General features: G+C 43.9%; 1 protein-coding gene across 2 annotated transcripts in view; it reads left to right on the forward strand.

Annotated features, from left to right (window-relative positions):
- The window catches only part of LOC110523082 (A-kinase anchor protein 2), a 184813-nt gene that overhangs the window by 121509 nt on the left and 46485 nt on the right, over positions 1–16819 (forward strand). The window contains exon 1 of one of the 2 annotated variants that reach the window (XM_036976549.2): positions 2989–3533. The exons of the other annotated variant lie outside the window; for it this stretch is intronic. The gene's annotated coding sequence lies outside the window, so the exon portion shown is untranslated. Of the gene's footprint in view, positions 1–2988; positions 3534–16819 lie in introns of those variants that run through there. 2 annotated transcript variants of the gene reach the window in all.

Raw genomic sequence — 16819 nt, forward strand, 5'->3', positions numbered from 1 at the left:
GGGATACGCATCGAATGTAGAGATGGCATTCACGCCCCTAAAGTCGTTGCAGAGTCTCATACTACCATCGGATTTGGGGACCAGGACTATGGGACTAGACCACTCACTCGTCGAGGGCTCGATCACGCCCATCCTCAACATCTCCCTCACCTCTTTCTTAGCGATGACTCGGCGAGCCTCAGGAATCCTGTAAGGGCGGATATGCACCTTCTTGCCGGGTTCAGTGTGGATATGGTGGAACAAGACATCTGTTTGTCCTGGGAATGGAGAGAATATTCAACCGAAGTTCATAATCAGCTTGTCTAGCTGTCTTGACTGCCTGGTAGGAGAGTTTGGCCACGGCGCACCTGTGGTAGAGCCTCCTCTTTTCCTTTGCCCTCCAGGGCCATCAAAGCCACCTCCTCCTCTCGTCCATGGTACGTCTTCAGCAAGTTTATGTGATAGAGTTGGACCTTCTTCCTCCTGTCAGGTTGCTTGATGAGGTAATTGACCGGTGAGACCCTTTTCATTACCTCGTAGGGCCCCCTCCACTGCGCCAGCAAGCGATGTTCGGCCGTGGGCACAAGCACCATCACTCTCTCTCCCACGGTGAACTCACAGGGGGTCGCGGACTTATCATAGGCCCGGCCTTGGGTCCTTTGGGCCTTCTCCATATGCTCCTTGACTATGGGCCACACTGCTGACAGGCGGTCTCTCATCAGGGTAACGTGTTCTATTGTGGATCAAAAGGGGCATGGTTGGGTCTCCCAGGTCTCCTTGGCTAAGTCGAGGATTCCTCGACAGGGTCTGCCATAGAGCAATACAATAGGCTTATCTTTAAACTACAACAAAAAGTCACGGGATTGTCACCGTCTTAGTGGTTCTTCCTGGATAGCTCCTCTCTCTCGGTGGCCATCTTCCAGAGATAGTTTCTCCCCCCCCCCCCCTCTGCTGGTTCCATTCTCTCTCTTATAGGGAAAGGAGAGTATGTCATTAGTACCGTCAGCTGTGCTTAATTGCCTCTGGTTACCTTGTCTCCCATGCCTGGTTGGGCTACTATCCATGAGCCCAGCCTGCCCTCTGGTGGTCCTTCCACATGGCCCAATACTTTAACCACTAGGCTACCTGCCGTCCCATGTGGTTAGAGTCTTTGGATTCTTCAATTACATTGAGCTGATTTCTGATGTGCTGTTCCTTCTTTTTCCGTAGTGTATTTCTGTATTGTTTAAGTGATTCACCATAGTGAAGTCGTAGACTCATGTTTTTGGTTTGACAGGTTTCTCAATTTCTTTTAGGTTTTTACATTCTTCATCAAACAATTTGTCATTGTTGTTCATTTTATTCGGTTTTCTGTTAGACATTTTTAGATTTGATAAGGAAGCTGAGATGGCAGTAGAAAATCTTAACAGTTTGACAAGTTTACACTTTCACTATTACGGTGGGACGTTTGGTCCAGGAAGTTGTCTAAAAGGGATTGAATTTGTTGTTGCCTAATTGTTTTTTGGTAGTTTTCCACACTACATTCCTCCCTTCTACAGCATTTCTTAATATTATTCAGTTCCTTTGGCTTTGATGACTCATGATTGAGTATTGCTCTGTTCAAGTAGACTGTGATTTTGTTGTGATCTGATAGGGGTGTCAGTGGGCTGACTCTGAGAGACTCTTGGCTGAGGTAAGTGGTAAAGTAGTCTACAGTACTACTACTGCTATTTATCTATCTATCCAGCTATCTATCTATCTATCCAGCTATCTATTTATCTATTTATCTATCTATTTATCTATCTATCCATCTATCTATCTATCTATCCATCTATCTAAATATCTATCCAACTATTTATCTATCTATCCATCTATTTATCTATCTATCTATCCATCTATTTATCTATTTATCTATCCATCTATCTATTCATCTATTTATCCATCTAACCATCTTTCTATTTATCTATCCATCTATTTATCTATCCATCTATTTATCTATCCATCTATCTATCTATCCATCTATTTATCTATCCATCTATCTATCCATCTATTTATCTATCCATATATCTATCTATCCATCTATTTATCTATCCATTTATCTATCCATCTATCTATCTATCCATATATCTATCTATCTATCTATTTATGTATCCATCTATTTATCTATCCATATATCTATCTATCTATCCATCTATCCATCTATCTAAATATCGATCTATCCATCACTGTACCCAACTATGTGCATTGGAGTAGAAGTGCTTCATCTTCCCTGCAGAATGCTGTGTTTTCATTGACTAATGTTTCTCTACTGTTCCCTCTTCTCTACTGTTTACATCCTAGTCTGCACCCCAAATGTTCAGTTGATAGGGAATAGGGTGCAATTTGGGACTCAGTGACATCTGTGTCCAGTGAGTGTTATTGTCCTCGCTAGTTCCATCTGGAACATGTTACCAGGGATGTTACCACATTTCCTCTCTATACCTCTCCTGAAGACTCTATAATGCTGCTCTGTCTTGATGTGTTAATATCAGTCTGATTATATTATATGTATTATATATGTATATATGTTCTCCAGATGCTACTAATGGATATTTACACTGGTCCCTCCTCCCCCACCTCATCCACTTCCCCTCCCGCTCAGCCTTCTCCTCTTCCCCCTCACCCTCCCCCCTCATCCTCCCCATTCTCCATTTCCTCCCACTCTTCCTCTTCTGCTGCATGGAGACATATTTGGGATTCCTCCCTTTTACCTAAACCGTTTCCTCTCATCATCAGACCAGTTGGTCAGGCTAGTTTTGCACAGTCTCTGTACTCTGTTGTTGGTACCACTGTTTTTGTTATTGTTCCCGAAAAATGCCTTCATTTTAAACATCCCACCACAGTACCATTGATCTCGTAGGGGCCTGGCCGTGTTCCACTCCGGTCCTATTGGGAGGGGGAACAAAAGCAGGATGGTTGTCAGATTGTTGCACAGCTGAATAGAGCCGACAGGGCCGTAACTCGAGTTGACAATGTGTGGCTACTGTGATCAGTCCCTGATTGCCCTAGAATGGGAGAGAAACCTCCACCACCACATTAGGCTTGCATTATTCAATGGGTGTGCTGAGAGAGAGGAGAGAGGAGAGAGAGAGAGAGAGAGGCTTGCTTTGGCAATGTTAACATATGTTTCCCATGCCAATAAAGCCCATTGAATTGAATTGTGTGTGAGAGAGAGAAATAGGCAGCACAGAGAGGGGGAGGTGGATCAGAGTAAATCAGAGAGAGAGAAAGGGGAGAGGTAGAGAAAAGTAAAGCAGAGAGAGCGAAAGAGAGAGAGGGAGAAAGAGAGAGGTAGAGAGAGAGATCGAAAGAGAGAGAGAGCGATAGAGCGAGAGAGGGAGGGAGCTTAATCTGTTCCACTGCATCTCACCGGTGACAGCAGACTGGGATCATCAGTAGCCTCCTACAGCTCAACAGAAGTGTACCTCGCGGGTGTTTTCTACCGTAGCATTACCTTTATCCTAGGCATCTAACAGCACGGCGCAGGACTTTTGGAATCCAGACTAATAAAGCTTGATGCCTCATGCAGTGAACAGGTAAAATAATTTAAAACATTACCCTGTTCATTTTTACGAAGAGTTATATTTGTGGTAAAGAGAGAGAGAATCCCTAAAGAGGTCAGTGGAGCTAGCTGATGGACTGCAGAGAGAGAAGCCCTAAAGAGGTCAGTGGAACTAGCTGACGGACTGCAGAGAGAGAGAGAGAAGCCCTAAAGAGGTCAGTGGAGCTAGCTGATGGACTGCAGAGAGAGAGAGAGAAGCCCTAAAGAGGTCAGTGGAGCTAGCTGATGGACTGCAGAGGGAGAAGCCCTAAAGAGGTCAGTGGAGCTAGCTGACGGACTGCAGAGAGAGAAGCCCTAAAGAGGTCAGTGGAGCTAGCTGATGGACTGCAAAGAGAGAGAGAGAAGTCCTAAAGAGGTCAGTGGAGCTAGCTGACAGACTGCAGAGAGAGAGAAGTCCTAAAGAAGTCAGTGGCGCTAGCTGATGGACTGCAGACAGAGAGCGAGAGAGAAGTCCTAAAGAGGTCAGTGGAGCTAGCTGACGGACTGCAGAGTGAGAGAGAGAGAGAGAGAGAGAGAAGTCCTAGAGGTCAGTGGAGCTAGCTGACGGACTGCAGAGAGAGAGAAGTCCTAAAGAGGTCAGTGGAGCTAGCTGACGGACTGCAGAGTGAGAGAGAGAGAGAGAAGTCCTAGAGGTCAGTGGAGCTAGCTGATGGACTTCAGAGAGAGAGATAGAACCCCCACACACACAGCCAGAAAAACAAGCTTTAGAGTTTTGCATGTTCTACACATCTAAACAGAAGCAATAGTGTTTTTGTTATTTATTATAGGCTGTTTTTAAGGCCACGTAAATGTTTCTCATTTGGTCAATATCTCTCTTTTATTGATGCCTCTGGCAGTGCCAGGTTGGTTCTGATGCCGCTAGCGGTGCCAGGTTGGTTCTGATGCCGCTGGCAGTGCCAGGTTGGATCTGATGCCTCTGGCAGTGCAAGGTTGGATCTGATACCTCTCTGGCAGTGCCAGGTTGGATCTGATACCTCTCTGGCAGTGCCAGGTTGGATCTGATACCTCTCTGGCAGTGCCAGGTTGGATCTGATACCTCTCTGGCAGTGCCAGGTTGGATCTGATACCTCTCTGGCAGTGCCAGGTTGGATCTGATACCTCTCTGGCAGTGCCAGGTTGGATCTGATACCTCTCTGGCAGTGCCAGGTTGGATCTGGTGCTGCTGGCAGTGCCAGGTTGGTTTTGGTGCTTCTGGCAGTGCCAGGTTGGATCTGATGCCACTGGCAGTGCCAGGTTGGTTCTGATACCGCTGGCAGTGCCAGGTTGGTTTTGGTGCTTCTGGCAGTGCCAGGTTGGATCTGATGCCGCTAGCAGTGCCAGGTTGGATCTGATGCCACTGGCAGTGCCAGGTTGGTTCTGATGCCGCTAGCAGTGCCAGGTTGGTTCTGATACCGCTGGCAGTGCCAGGTTGGATCTGGTGCTGCTGGCAGTGCCAGGTTGGTTTTGGTGCTTCTGGCAGTGCCAGGTTGGATCTGATGCCACTGGCAGTGCCAGGTTGGTTCTGATACCGCTGGCAGTGCCAGGTTGGTTCTGATGCCTCTGGCAGTGCCAGGTTGGTTCTGATGCCTCTGGCAGTGCCAGGTTGGATCTGATGCCGCTAGCAGTGCCAGGTTGGATCTGATGCCGCTGGCAGTGCCAGGTTGGTTCTGATTCCTCTGGCAGTGCCAGGTTGGTTCTGATGCCACTAGCAGTGCCAGGTTGGTTCTGATGCCTCTAGCAATGCCAGGTTGGATCTGGTGCCGCTGGCAGTGCCAGGTTGGATCTGGTGCCGCTGGCAGTGCCAGGTTGGTTCTGATACCGCTAGCAGTGCCAGGTTGGTTCTGATGCCTCTAGCAGTGCCAGGTTGGATCTGAATACATACGGATGTCTGGTAAATTTCTCTAATTTCCAGTAAATTAAAATCTTCACGGTCAATTTGTCTGGAGACAAATTTTCCTAAAGGAAACTGAAATGGCATATAAATGGCCAGTGTCACTTTGTTTATGCTGCACACCATGGTTCACCATTAGCCGCAAACATCGAAAGATTAAGCTACAAGACAAAAAAGATTGCAAGAATTGGACCCTATTTTTCAATTTTCGCCTAAAATGACATACCCAAATCTAACTGCCTGTAGCTCAGGCCCTGAAGCAAGGACATGCATATTCTTGGTACCATTTGAAAGGAAACACTGTGAAAGGAATGTAGGAGAATATAACACAATAGATCTGGTAAAAGATAATAAGAAGAAAAAACAACCGTATTGTTTTTATTATTTTGTACCATCCTCTTCGAAATGCAAGAGAAAGGCCATCATGTATTACTCCAGCCCAGGTGCAATTTAGATATTGGCCACTAGGTGGCAGCAATGTATGTGCAAAGTTTTAGACTGATCCAATGAAACATTGTATTTCTGTTCAAAATCAAGACTGCCCAAATGTGCCTAATTTGTTTGTTAATAACTTTTCATGTTCAAAACTGTGCACTCTCCTCAAACAATAGCATGGCATTATTTCACCATAATAGCTACTGTAAATTGGACAGTGCAGTTAGATTAACAAGAATTTAAGCCTTCTGCCAATATCAGATATGTTTATCTCCTGGGAAATGTTCTTGTTACCTCATGCTAATCGCATTAGCCTATGTTAGCTCAACCGTCCCGTGAGTGGGACACCGATCCTGGAGAAGTTTTAAAATCCCCCCTCATAGTCATCTGTAGGTGGAGAATTTTATAGTCTTTATTTATTTAATTGTATAAATATATATTACATTTGAGATTCTTCAAAGTTGCTGACCCAACGCTCAAACCACTAGGATACCTGCCGCTGGGATATCTCCATTTTAGTCGACCGACAGGCCAAGACCTCAATACTGGGAAAGTCTACAAGGTAGGCAGTAGGGCTGTCCTCAGTGTATTAGTAGTAGAAGGCTGTAGGTCAGTGTATTAGCAGTAGAAGGCTGAAGGTCAGTGTATTAGCAGTAGAAGGCTGTAGGTCAGTGTATTAGTAGTAGAAGGCTGTAGGTCAGTGTATTAGTAGTAGAAGGCTGAAGGTCAGTGTATTAGCAGAAGAAGGCTGTAGGTCAGTGTATTAGTAGTAGAAGGCTGTATGTCAGTGTATTAGCAGAAGAAGGCTGAAGGTCAGGTCAGTGTATTAGTAGTAGAAGGCTGTAGGTCAGTGTATTAGTAGTAGAAGGCTGAAGGTCAGTGTATTAGTAGTAGAAGGCTGAAGGTCAGTGTATTAGCAGTAGAAGAATGTAGGTCAGTGTATTAGTAGTAGAAGGCTGAAGATCAGGTCAGTGTATTAGTAGTAGAAGGCTGTAGGTCAGTGTATTAGTAGTAGAAGGCTGTATGTCAGTGTATTAGCAGAAGAAGGCTGAAGGTCAGGTCAGTGTATTAGTAGTAGAAGGCTGTAGGTCAGTGTATTAGTAGTAGAAGGCTGAAGGTCAGTGTATTAGTAGTAGAAGGCTGAAGGTCAGTGTATTAGCAGTAGAAGAATGTAGGTCAGTGTATTAGTAGTAGAAGGCTGAAGGTCAGGTCAGTGTATTAGTAGTAGAAGGCTGAAGGTCAGTGTATTAGTAGTAGAAGGCTGGTGGTCAGTGTATTAGCAGTAGAAGGCTGTAGGTCAGTGTATTAGCAGTAGAAGGCTGAAGGTCAGGTCAGTGTATTAGTAGTAGAAGGCTGAAGGTCAGGTCAGTGTATTAGTAGTAGAAGGCTGAAGGTCTGGTCAGTGTATTAGCAGTAGAAGGCTGTAGGTCAGTGTATTAGCAGTAGAAGGCTGAAGGTCAGGTCAGTGTATTAGTAGTAGAAGGCTGAAGGTCAGGTCAGTGTATTAGCAGTAGAAGGCTGTAGGTCAGTGTATTAGCAGTAGAAGGCTGAAGGTCAGGTCAGTGTATTAGTAGTAGAAGGCTGAAGGTCAGGTCAGTGTATTAGTAGTAGAAGGCTGAAGGTCTGGTCAGTGTATTAGCAGTAGAAGGCTGTAGGTCAGTGTATTAGCAGTAGAAGGCTGTAGGTCAGTCTATTAGCAGTAGAAGGCTGTAGGTCAGTGTATTAGCAGTAGAAGAATGTAGGTCAGTGTATTAGTAGTAGAAGGCTGAAGATCAGTGTATTAGTAGTAGAAGGCTGGTGGTCAGTGTATTAGCAGTAGAAGGCTGTAGGTCAGTGTATTAGCAGTAGAAGGCTGAAGGTCAGGTCAGTGTATTAGTAGTAGAAGGCTGAAGGTCAGGTCAGTGTATTAGTAGTAGAAGGCTGAAGGTCAGGTCAGTGTATTAGCAGTAGAAGGCTGTAGGTCAGTGTATTAGCAGTAGAAGGCTGTAGGTCAGTCTATTAGCAGTAGAAGGCTGTAGGTCAGTGTATTAGTAGTAGAAGGGTGTAGGTCAGTGTATTATAGGAGAAGGCTGTAGGTCAGTGTATTAGTAGTGGAAGGCTGTAGGTGAGGTCAGTGTATTATTAGTTGAAGGCTGTAGGTCAGTGTATTAGAATTGGAAGGCTGTAGGTGAGGTCAGTGTATTATTAGTTGAAGGCTGTAGGTCAGTGTATTAGAATTGGAAGGCTGTAGGTGAGGTCAGTGTATTAGTAGTAGAAGGCTGAAGGTCAGGTCGGTGTATTAGTAGTAGAAGGCTGTAGGTCAGTGTATTAGTAGTAGAAGGCTGTAGGTCAGTGTATTAGCAGTAGAAGGCTGTAGGTCAGTTTATTAGCAGTAGAAGGCTGTAGGTCAGTGTATTAGCAGTAGAAGGCTGTAGGTCAGGTCAGTGTATTAGTAGTAGAAGGCTGAAGGTCAGGTCAGTGTATTAGTAGTAGAAGGCTGAAGGTCAGGTCAGTGTATTAGTAGTAGAAGGCTGAAGGTCTGGTCAGTGTATTAGCAGTAGAATAATGTAGGTCAGTGTATTAGCAGTAGAAGGCTGTAGGTCAGTGTATTAGCAGTAGAAGGCTGTAGGTCAGTGTATTAGCAGTAGAAGGCTGTAGGTCAGTGTATTAGTAGTAGAAGGCTGTAGGTCAGTGTATTAGAGGAGAAGGCTGTAGGTCAGTGTATTAGTAGTGGAAGGCTGTAGGTGAGGTCAGTGTATTATTAGTTGAAGGCTGTAGGTCAGTGTATTAGCAGTAGAAGGCTGAAGGTCAGGTCAGTGTATTAGTAGTAGAAGGCTGAAGGTCAGGTCAGTGTATTAGTAGTAGAAGGCTGAAGGTCAGGTCAGTGTATTAGTAGTAGAAGGCTGAAGGTCTGGTCAGTGTATTAGTAGTAGAAGGCTGAAGGTCAGGTCAGTGTATTAGTAGTAGAAGGCTGTAGGTGAGGTCTGTGTATTAGTAGTAGAAGGCTGAAGGTCAGGTCGGTGTATTAGTAGTAGAAGGCTGTAGGTCAGTGTATTAGTAGGAGAAGGCTGTAGGTCAGTGTATTAGCAGTAGAAGGCTGTAGGTCAGTGTATTAGCAGTAGAAGGCTGTAGGTCAGTGTATTAGCAGTAGAAGGCTGTAGGTCAGAGTATTAGTAGTAGAAGGCTGTATGTCAGTGTATTAGCAGTAGAAGGCTGTAGGTCAGTGTATTAGCAGTAGAAGGCTGTAGGTCAGTGTATTAGCAGTAGAAGGCTGTAGGTCAGTTTATTAGCAGTAGAAGGCTGTAGGTCAGTGTATTAGCAGTAGAAGGCTGTAGGTCAGAGTATTAGTAGTAGAAGGCTGTATGTCAGTGTATTAGCAGTAGAAGGCTGTAAGTCAGTGTATTAGCAGTAGAAGGCTGTAGGTCAGTGTATTAGCAGTAGAAGGCTGTAGGTCAGTGTATTAGCAGTAGAAGGCTGAAGGTCAGGTCAGTGTATTAGTAGTAGAAGGCTGAAGGTCAGGTCAGTGTATTAGTAGTAGAAGGCTGAAGGTCAGGTCAGTGTATTAGTAGTAGAAGGCTGAAGGTCTGGTCAGTGTATTAGCAGTAGAAGGCTGTAGGTCAGTGTATTAGCAGTAGAAGGCTGAAGGTCAGGTCAGTGTATTAGTAGTAGAAGGCTGAAGGTCAGGTCAGTGTATTAGCAGTAGAAGGCTGTAGGTCAGTGTATTAGCAGTAGAAGGCTGAAGGTCAGGTCAGTGTATTAGTAGTAGAAGGCTGAAGGTCAGGTCAGTGTATTAGTAGTAGAAGGCTGAAGGTCTGGTCAGTGTATTAGCAGTAGAAGGCTGTAGGTCAGTGTATTAGCAGTAGAAGGCTGTAGGTCAGTCTATTAGCAGTAGAAGGCTGTAGGTCAGTGTATTAGCAGTAGAAGAATGTAGGTCAGTGTATTAGTAGTAGAAGGCTGAAGATCAGTGTATTAGTAGTAGAAGGCTGGTGGTCAGTGTATTAGCAGTAGAAGGCTGTAGGTCAGTGTATTAGCAGTAGAAGGCTGAAGGTCAGGTCAGTGTATTAGTAGTAGAAGGCTGAAGGTCAGGTCAGTGTATTAGTAGTAGAAGGCTGAAGGTCAGGTCAGTGTATTAGCAGTAGAAGGCTGTAGGTCAGTGTATTAGCAGTAGAAGGCTGTAGGTCAGTCTATTAGCAGTAGAAGGCTGTAGGTCAGTGTATTAGTAGTAGAAGGGTGTAGGTCAGTGTATTATAGGAGAAGGCTGTAGGTCAGTGTATTAGTAGTGGAAGGCTGTAGGTGAGGTCAGTGTATTATTAGTTGAAGGCTGTAGGTCAGTGTATTAGAATTGGAAGGCTGTAGGTGAGGTCAGTGTATTATTAGTTGAAGGCTGTAGGTCAGTGTATTAGAATTGGAAGGCTGTAGGTGAGGTCAGTGTATTAGTAGTAGAAGGCTGAAGGTCAGGTCGGTGTATTAGTAGTAGAAGGCTGTAGGTCAGTGTATTAGTAGTAGAAGGCTGTAGGTCAGTGTATTAGCAGTAGAAGGCTGTAGGTCAGTTTATTAGCAGTAGAAGGCTGTAGGTCAGTGTATTAGCAGTAGAAGGCTGTAGGTCAGGTCAGTGTATTAGTAGTAGAAGGCTGAAGGTCAGGTCAGTGTATTAGTAGTAGAAGGCTGAAGGTCAGGTCAGTGTATTAGTAGTAGAAGGCTGAAGGTCTGGTCAGTGTATTAGCAGTAGAATAATGTAGGTCAGTGTATTAGCAGTAGAAGGCTGTAGGTCAGTGTATTAGCAGTAGAAGGCTGTAGGTCAGTGTATTAGCAGTAGAAGGCTGTAGGTCAGTGTATTAGTAGTAGAAGGCTGTAGGTCAGTGTATTAGAGGAGAAGGCTGTAGGTCAGTGTATTAGTAGTGGAAGGCTGTAGGTGAGGTCAGTGTATTATTAGTTGAAGGCTGTAGGTCAGTGTATTAGCAGTAGAAGGCTGAAGGTCAGGTCAGTGTATTAGTAGTAGAAGGCTGAAGGTCAGGTCAGTGTATTAGTAGTAGAAGGCTGAAGGTCAGGTAAGTGTATTAGTAGTAGAAGGCTGAAGGTCTGGTCAGTGTATTAGTAGTAGAAGGCTGAAGGTCAGGTCAGTGTATTAGTAGTAGAAGGCTGTAGGTGAGGTCTGTGTATTAGTAGTAGAAGGCTGAAGGTCAGGTCGGTGTATTAGTAGTAGAAGGCTGTAGGTCAGTGTATTAGTAGGAGAAGGCTGTAGGTCAGTGTATTAGCAGTAGAAGGCTGTAGGTCAGTGTATTAGCAGTAGAAGGCTGTAGGTCAGTGTATTAGCAGTAGAAGGCTGTAGGTCAGAGTATTAGTAGTAGAAGGCTGTATGTCAGTGTATTAGCAGTAGAAGGCTGTAGGTCAGTGTATTAGCAGTAGAAGGCTGTAGGTCAGTGTATTAGCAGTAGAAGGCTGTAGGTCAGTTTATTAGCAGTAGAAGGCTGTAGGTCAGTGTATTAGCAGTAGAAGGCTGTAGGTCAGAGTATTAGTAGTAGAAGGCTGTATGTCAGTGTATTAGCAGTAGAAGGCTGTAAGTCAGTGTATTAGCAGTAGAAGGCTGTAGGTCAGTGTATTAGCAGTAGAAGGCTGTAGGTCAGTTTATTAGCAGTAGAAGGCTGTAGGTCAGTGTATTAGCAGTAGAAGGCTGTAGGTCAGTGTATTAGCAGTAGAAGGCTGTAGGTCAGTTTATTAGCAGTAGAAGGCTGTAGGTCAGTGTATTAGCAGTAGAAGGCTGTATGTCAGTGTATTAGCAGTAGAAGGCTGTAGGTCAGTCAGTGTTTAAGAATTGACATGTCTCTATACCTGCATTGCTTGCTGTTTGGGGGTTTTAGGCTGGGTTTCTGTATAGCACTTTGTGACACCGGCTGATGTAAAAAGGGCTTTATAAATCCATTTGATTGATTGGCTGATTGATTCATTACGTTATTAAATGCATTGTTTTCAGAGGGTTGTCATAAAGCACTAGACTAACTTCCACTGGACAAAAAATAATCTGATACTAACTGATAGTTGAGGTCCTTTTCATTTCCAAAGGTCTGTCCTCCTCACTGTTAGTTTCTGTTGAAGACGGGTGTCCTCACTCTGCTAGAATATTAAACACCCAGATAACCACTGTATCCTCTTTCTGCTACTAGATTAGCCTATTTAGCTAGCCTTTCCCCTGACTATTTGTTGCCTAACCAATATCAAAAATGGAGATTCAGTGAAAAATCTATCAATGTCAGATTTGAGTTATCAAGACGAGTCCCCGCGCTTGTCTCAAAGCAGTTCTGAAGGTCAAAGCAGTTCTGAAGGCTGAAGGTCAGTGTATTAGCAGTAGAAGGCTGTAGGTCAGTGTATTAGCAGTAGAAGAATGTAGGTCAGTGTATTAGTAGTAGAAGGCTGAAGATCAGTGTATTAGTAGTAGAAGGCTGGTGGTCAGTATATTAGCAGTAGAAGGCTGTAGGTCAGTGTATTGGTAGTAGAAGGCTGTAGGTCAGTGTATTAGCAGTAGAAGGTTGTAGGTCAGTGTATTAGCAGTAGAAGGCTGTAGGTCAGTGTATTAGCAGTAGAAGGCTGTAGGTCAGTGTATTAGCAGTAGAAGGCTGTAGGTCAGTGTATTGGTAGTAGAAGGCTGTAGGTCAGTGTATTGGTAGTAGAAGGCTGTAGGTCAGTGTATTAGAAGTAGAAGACTGTAGGTCAGTGTATTAGTAGTAGAAGGCTGTAGGTCAGTATATTAGTAGTAGAAGGCTGTAGGTCAGTGTATTAGCAGAAGAAGGCTGAAGGTCAGGTCAGTGTATTTGTAGTAGAAGGCTGTAGGTCAGTGTATTAGTAGTAGAAGGCTGAAGGTCAGTGTATTAGCAGTAGAAGGCTGTAGGTCAGTGTATTAGCAGTAGAAGAATGTAGGTCAGTGTATTAGTAGTAGAAGGCTGAAGATCAGTGTATTAGTAGTAGAAGGCTGGTGGTCAGTATATTAGCAGTAGAAGGCTGTAGGTCAGTGTATTGGTAGTAGAAGGCTGTAGGTCAGTGTATTAGCAGTAGAAGGCTGTAGGTCAGTGTATTAGCAGTAGAAGGCTGTAGTTCAGTGTATTAGCAGTAGAAGGCTGTAGGTCAGTGTATTAGCAGTAGAAGGCTGAAGGTCAGGTCAGTGTATTAGTAGTAGAAGGCTTAAGGTCAGGTCAGTGTATTAGTAGTAGAAGGCTGAAGGTCAGGTCAGTGTATTAGCAGTAGAAGGCTGAAGGTCAGGTCAGTGTATTAGTAGTAGAAGGCTGAAGGTCTGGGCAGTGTATTAGCAGTAGAATAATGTAGGTCAGTGTATTAGCAGTAGAAGGCTGTAGGTCAGTGTATTAGCAGTAGAAGGCTGTAGGTCAGTGTATTGGTAGTAGAAGGCTGTAGGTCAGTGTATTAGCAGTAGAAGGCTGTAGTTCAGTGTATTAGCAGTAGAAGGCTGTAGGTCAGTGTATTAGCAGTAGAAGGCTGAAGGTCAGGTCAGTGTATTAGTAGTAGAAGGCTGAAGGTCAGGTCAGTGTATTAGTAGTAGAAGGCTGAAGGTCAGGTCAGTGTATTAGCAGTAGAAGGCTGTAGGTCAGTGTATTAGCAGTAGAAGGTTGTAGGTCAGTGTATTAGCAGTAGAAGGCTGTAGGTCAGTGTATTAGTAGTAGAAGGCTGTAGGTCAGTGTATTAGAGGAGAAGGCTGTAGGTCAGTGTATTAGTAGTGGACGGCTGTAGGTGAGGTCAGTGTATTATTAGTTGAAGGCTGTAGGTCAGTGTATTAGTAGTGGAAGGCTGTAGGTGAGGTCAGTGTATTAGTAGTAGAAGGCTGAAGGTCAGGTCGGTGTATTAGTAGTAGAAGGCTGTTGTTCAGTCTATTAGTAGTAGAAGGCTGTAGGTCAGTGTATTAGCAGTAGAAGGCTGTAGGTCAGTGTATTAGTAGTAGAAGGCTGTAGGTCAGTGTATTAGCAGTAGAAGGCTGTAGGTCAGTGTATTAGTAGTAGAAGGCTGTATGTCAGTGTATTAGCAGTAGAAGGCTGTAGGTCAGTTTATTAGCAGTAGAAGGCTGTAGGTCAGTGTATTAGCAGTAGAAGGCTGTATGTCAGTGTATTAGCAGTAGAAGGCTGTAGGTCAGTCAGTGTTTAAGAATTGACATGTCTCTATACCTGCATTGCTTGCTGTTTGGGGGTTTTAGGCTGGGTTTCTGTATAGCACTTTGTGACACCGGCTGATGTAAAAAGGGCTTTATAAATCCATTTGATTGATTGGCTGATTGATTCATTACGTTATTAAATGCATTGTTTTCAGAGGGTTGTCATAAAGCACTAGACTAACTTCCACTGGACAAAAAATAATCTGATACTAACTGATAGTTGAGGTCCTTTTCATTTCCAAAGGTCTGTCCTCCTCACTGTTAGTTTCTGTTGAAGACGGGTGTCCTCACTCTGCTAGAATATTAAACACCCAGATAACCACTGTATCCTCTTTCTGCTACTAGATTAGCCTATTTAGCTAGCCTTTCCCCTGACTATTTGTAGCCTAACCAATATCAAAAACGGAGATTCAGTGAAAAATCTATCAATGTCAGATTTGAGTTATCAAGACGAGTCCCCGCGCTTGTCTCAAAGCAGTTCGATGGTCCATAAAAATACAAACGGCACTGAAATTATCATCTAGTTTATCTATTTGTATATATTATGGATCCCCATTAGTTCCTGCCAAAGCAGCAGCTACTCTTCCTGGGGTTTATTATGGATCCCCATTAGTTCCTGCCAAAGCAGCAGCTACTCTTCCTGGGCTCCAGCAATATTAAGGCAATTTTACAGCTTTAAAAACATTACAATACATTCACAACCGATTTCACAACACACTAAGTGTGCTCCCTCAGACCCCTACTCTACTACCTCATATCTATAACGCAAAGTCCATGTGTACGTGTGTGCGTATGTTTCTGTTGCCCTAATTTTACTACTTGCCTCAGGTAGTTGATGTGGAATAGAGTTCCATGTAGTCATGGCTTTATGTAGTACTGTGTGCCTCCCATAGTCTGTTCTGGACTTTGGGACTGTGAAGAGACCTCTGGTGGCATGTCTTCTGGGGTATGTATGGGTGTGCCAGTAGTTCAAACAGACAGCTTGGTGCATTCAACACGTCAATAGTTCTCATAAATACAAGTCGTGATGAAGTCGATCTCTCCTCCACTTTGAGCCAGGAGAGATTGACCTACATATGATTAATGTTAGCTCTCTGTGTACATCCAAGGGCCAGCCGTGCGGCCCTTGTTTTGAGCCAATTGACATTTTCTTAAGTCCCTCTTTGTAGTCCAGGTGCGACAAAACTAGGGCCTTGTAGGACCTGCCTTGTTGCTGTTAAGAAGGTAGAGCACCTGGACTACAAAGAGGGACTCAAAAAAAATGTCAGCGCTTCTCCCCATCTTAGCTACTGTTGTATAAATATGTTTTGACCATGACAGTTTATAATCCAGGGTTACTGCAAGCAGTTTAGTCACCTAAACTTGCTCAATTTCCACATTATTTAATACAAGATTTAGTTGAGGTTTAGGGTTAGAGTTAGGGTTAGGGTTAGGGTTAGGGTTTAGTGAATGATTTGTTCCAAAAATACAATGCTTTTATTTGTTGATACATTTAGGACTAACTTATTCCTTGCAACCCATTCTGAAACTGACTGCAGTTCTTTGTTAAGTGTTGCAGTCATTTCAGTCGCTGTAGTAGCTGCCGTGTATAGTGTTGAGTCATCCACATACATAGACACTCCGGCTTTACTCATGTCATTAGTCAAGTTTGAAAACAGTAAGGGTCCTAGACAGCTGCCCTGGGGAATTCCTGATTCTAACTGGATTATGTTGTAGAGGCTTCTATTAAATAACACCCTCTGTGTTTTGTTAGACAGGTAACTGTTTAACCACATTATAGCAGGGGGTGTAAAGCCATAACACAAGTATTTCCAACAGCAGACTATGATTGATAATGTCAAAAGCCGTACTGAAGTCTAACAAAACAGTCCCCACAATCATTTTATCATCCATTTCTCTCAGACAATCATCAGTCATTTGTGTAAGTGCTGTGCTTGTTGAATGTCCTTCCCTATAAGCATGCTGAAATTCTGTTGTCAATTTGTTTACAGGAAAATTGCATTGTATCTGGTCAAACACCATTTTTTCCAAAAGTTTATTAAGGGTTGGTAACAGACTGATTGGTTGGCTATTTGAGCCAGTGAAGGTGGCTTTACTATTCTTAGGTACCGCAATGACTTTTGTTTCCCTTTTGCTTCCCTCCAGGCCTGAGGGCACATCTAGTAGAATTAGACTTAAGAGATGGCAAATAGTGTGTGGTAATATCATCCTCAGAGTGGCAATGTGGCAATATCATCCTCAGTAACTTTCCATCCAAGTTGTCAGACCTCTTTGTCCTGTCATTGTTGATAGTACTTATTTGACAATACTTTTTTCACCTCTTCCACACTAACTTCAAAATTACAACGCTTGTCTTCCATAATTTGTTCAGATATACTTGGATGTGTAGTGTCAGTGTTTGTTGCTGGCCTGTAATGCCAAAAGTTGCTACTCTTGCCTATGAAAAAAATCATTAAAGTAGTTGGCAATATCAGTGGGTTTTGTGATGAATGAGCCATCTGATTCAATGAATGATGTATCTGAGTTTGCTTTTTTTTCCAATCCTTTGTTTCTTGTTTTCCTTTTGTTGAGGGTTGGCCCCTGGATACGTGAATAACTACTTCCTGTCTGACGTGGCCCTTCGTATTGTTGCTGAGATGATAATCAAATAGGCAGCTTCCTCTCTCTCTCTCTCTCTCCTCATCTTTCTCTCTCTCCCCGTCTCTCTCTCTACCCGTCTCTCTCTCCCCGTCTCTCTCTCTCTACCCGTCTCTCTCGCTACCCGTCTCTCTCGCTACCCGTCTCTCCCCGCCTCTCTCTCTCCCCATCTCCCCATCTCTCTCTCTCT

This window comes from Oncorhynchus mykiss, chromosome 5 (assembly GCF_057628025.1).
Source record: "Oncorhynchus mykiss isolate SJ-2025 chromosome 5, ASM5762802v1, whole genome shotgun sequence".
Lineage (NCBI taxonomy): Eukaryota > Metazoa > Chordata > Actinopteri > Salmoniformes > Salmonidae > Oncorhynchus > Oncorhynchus mykiss.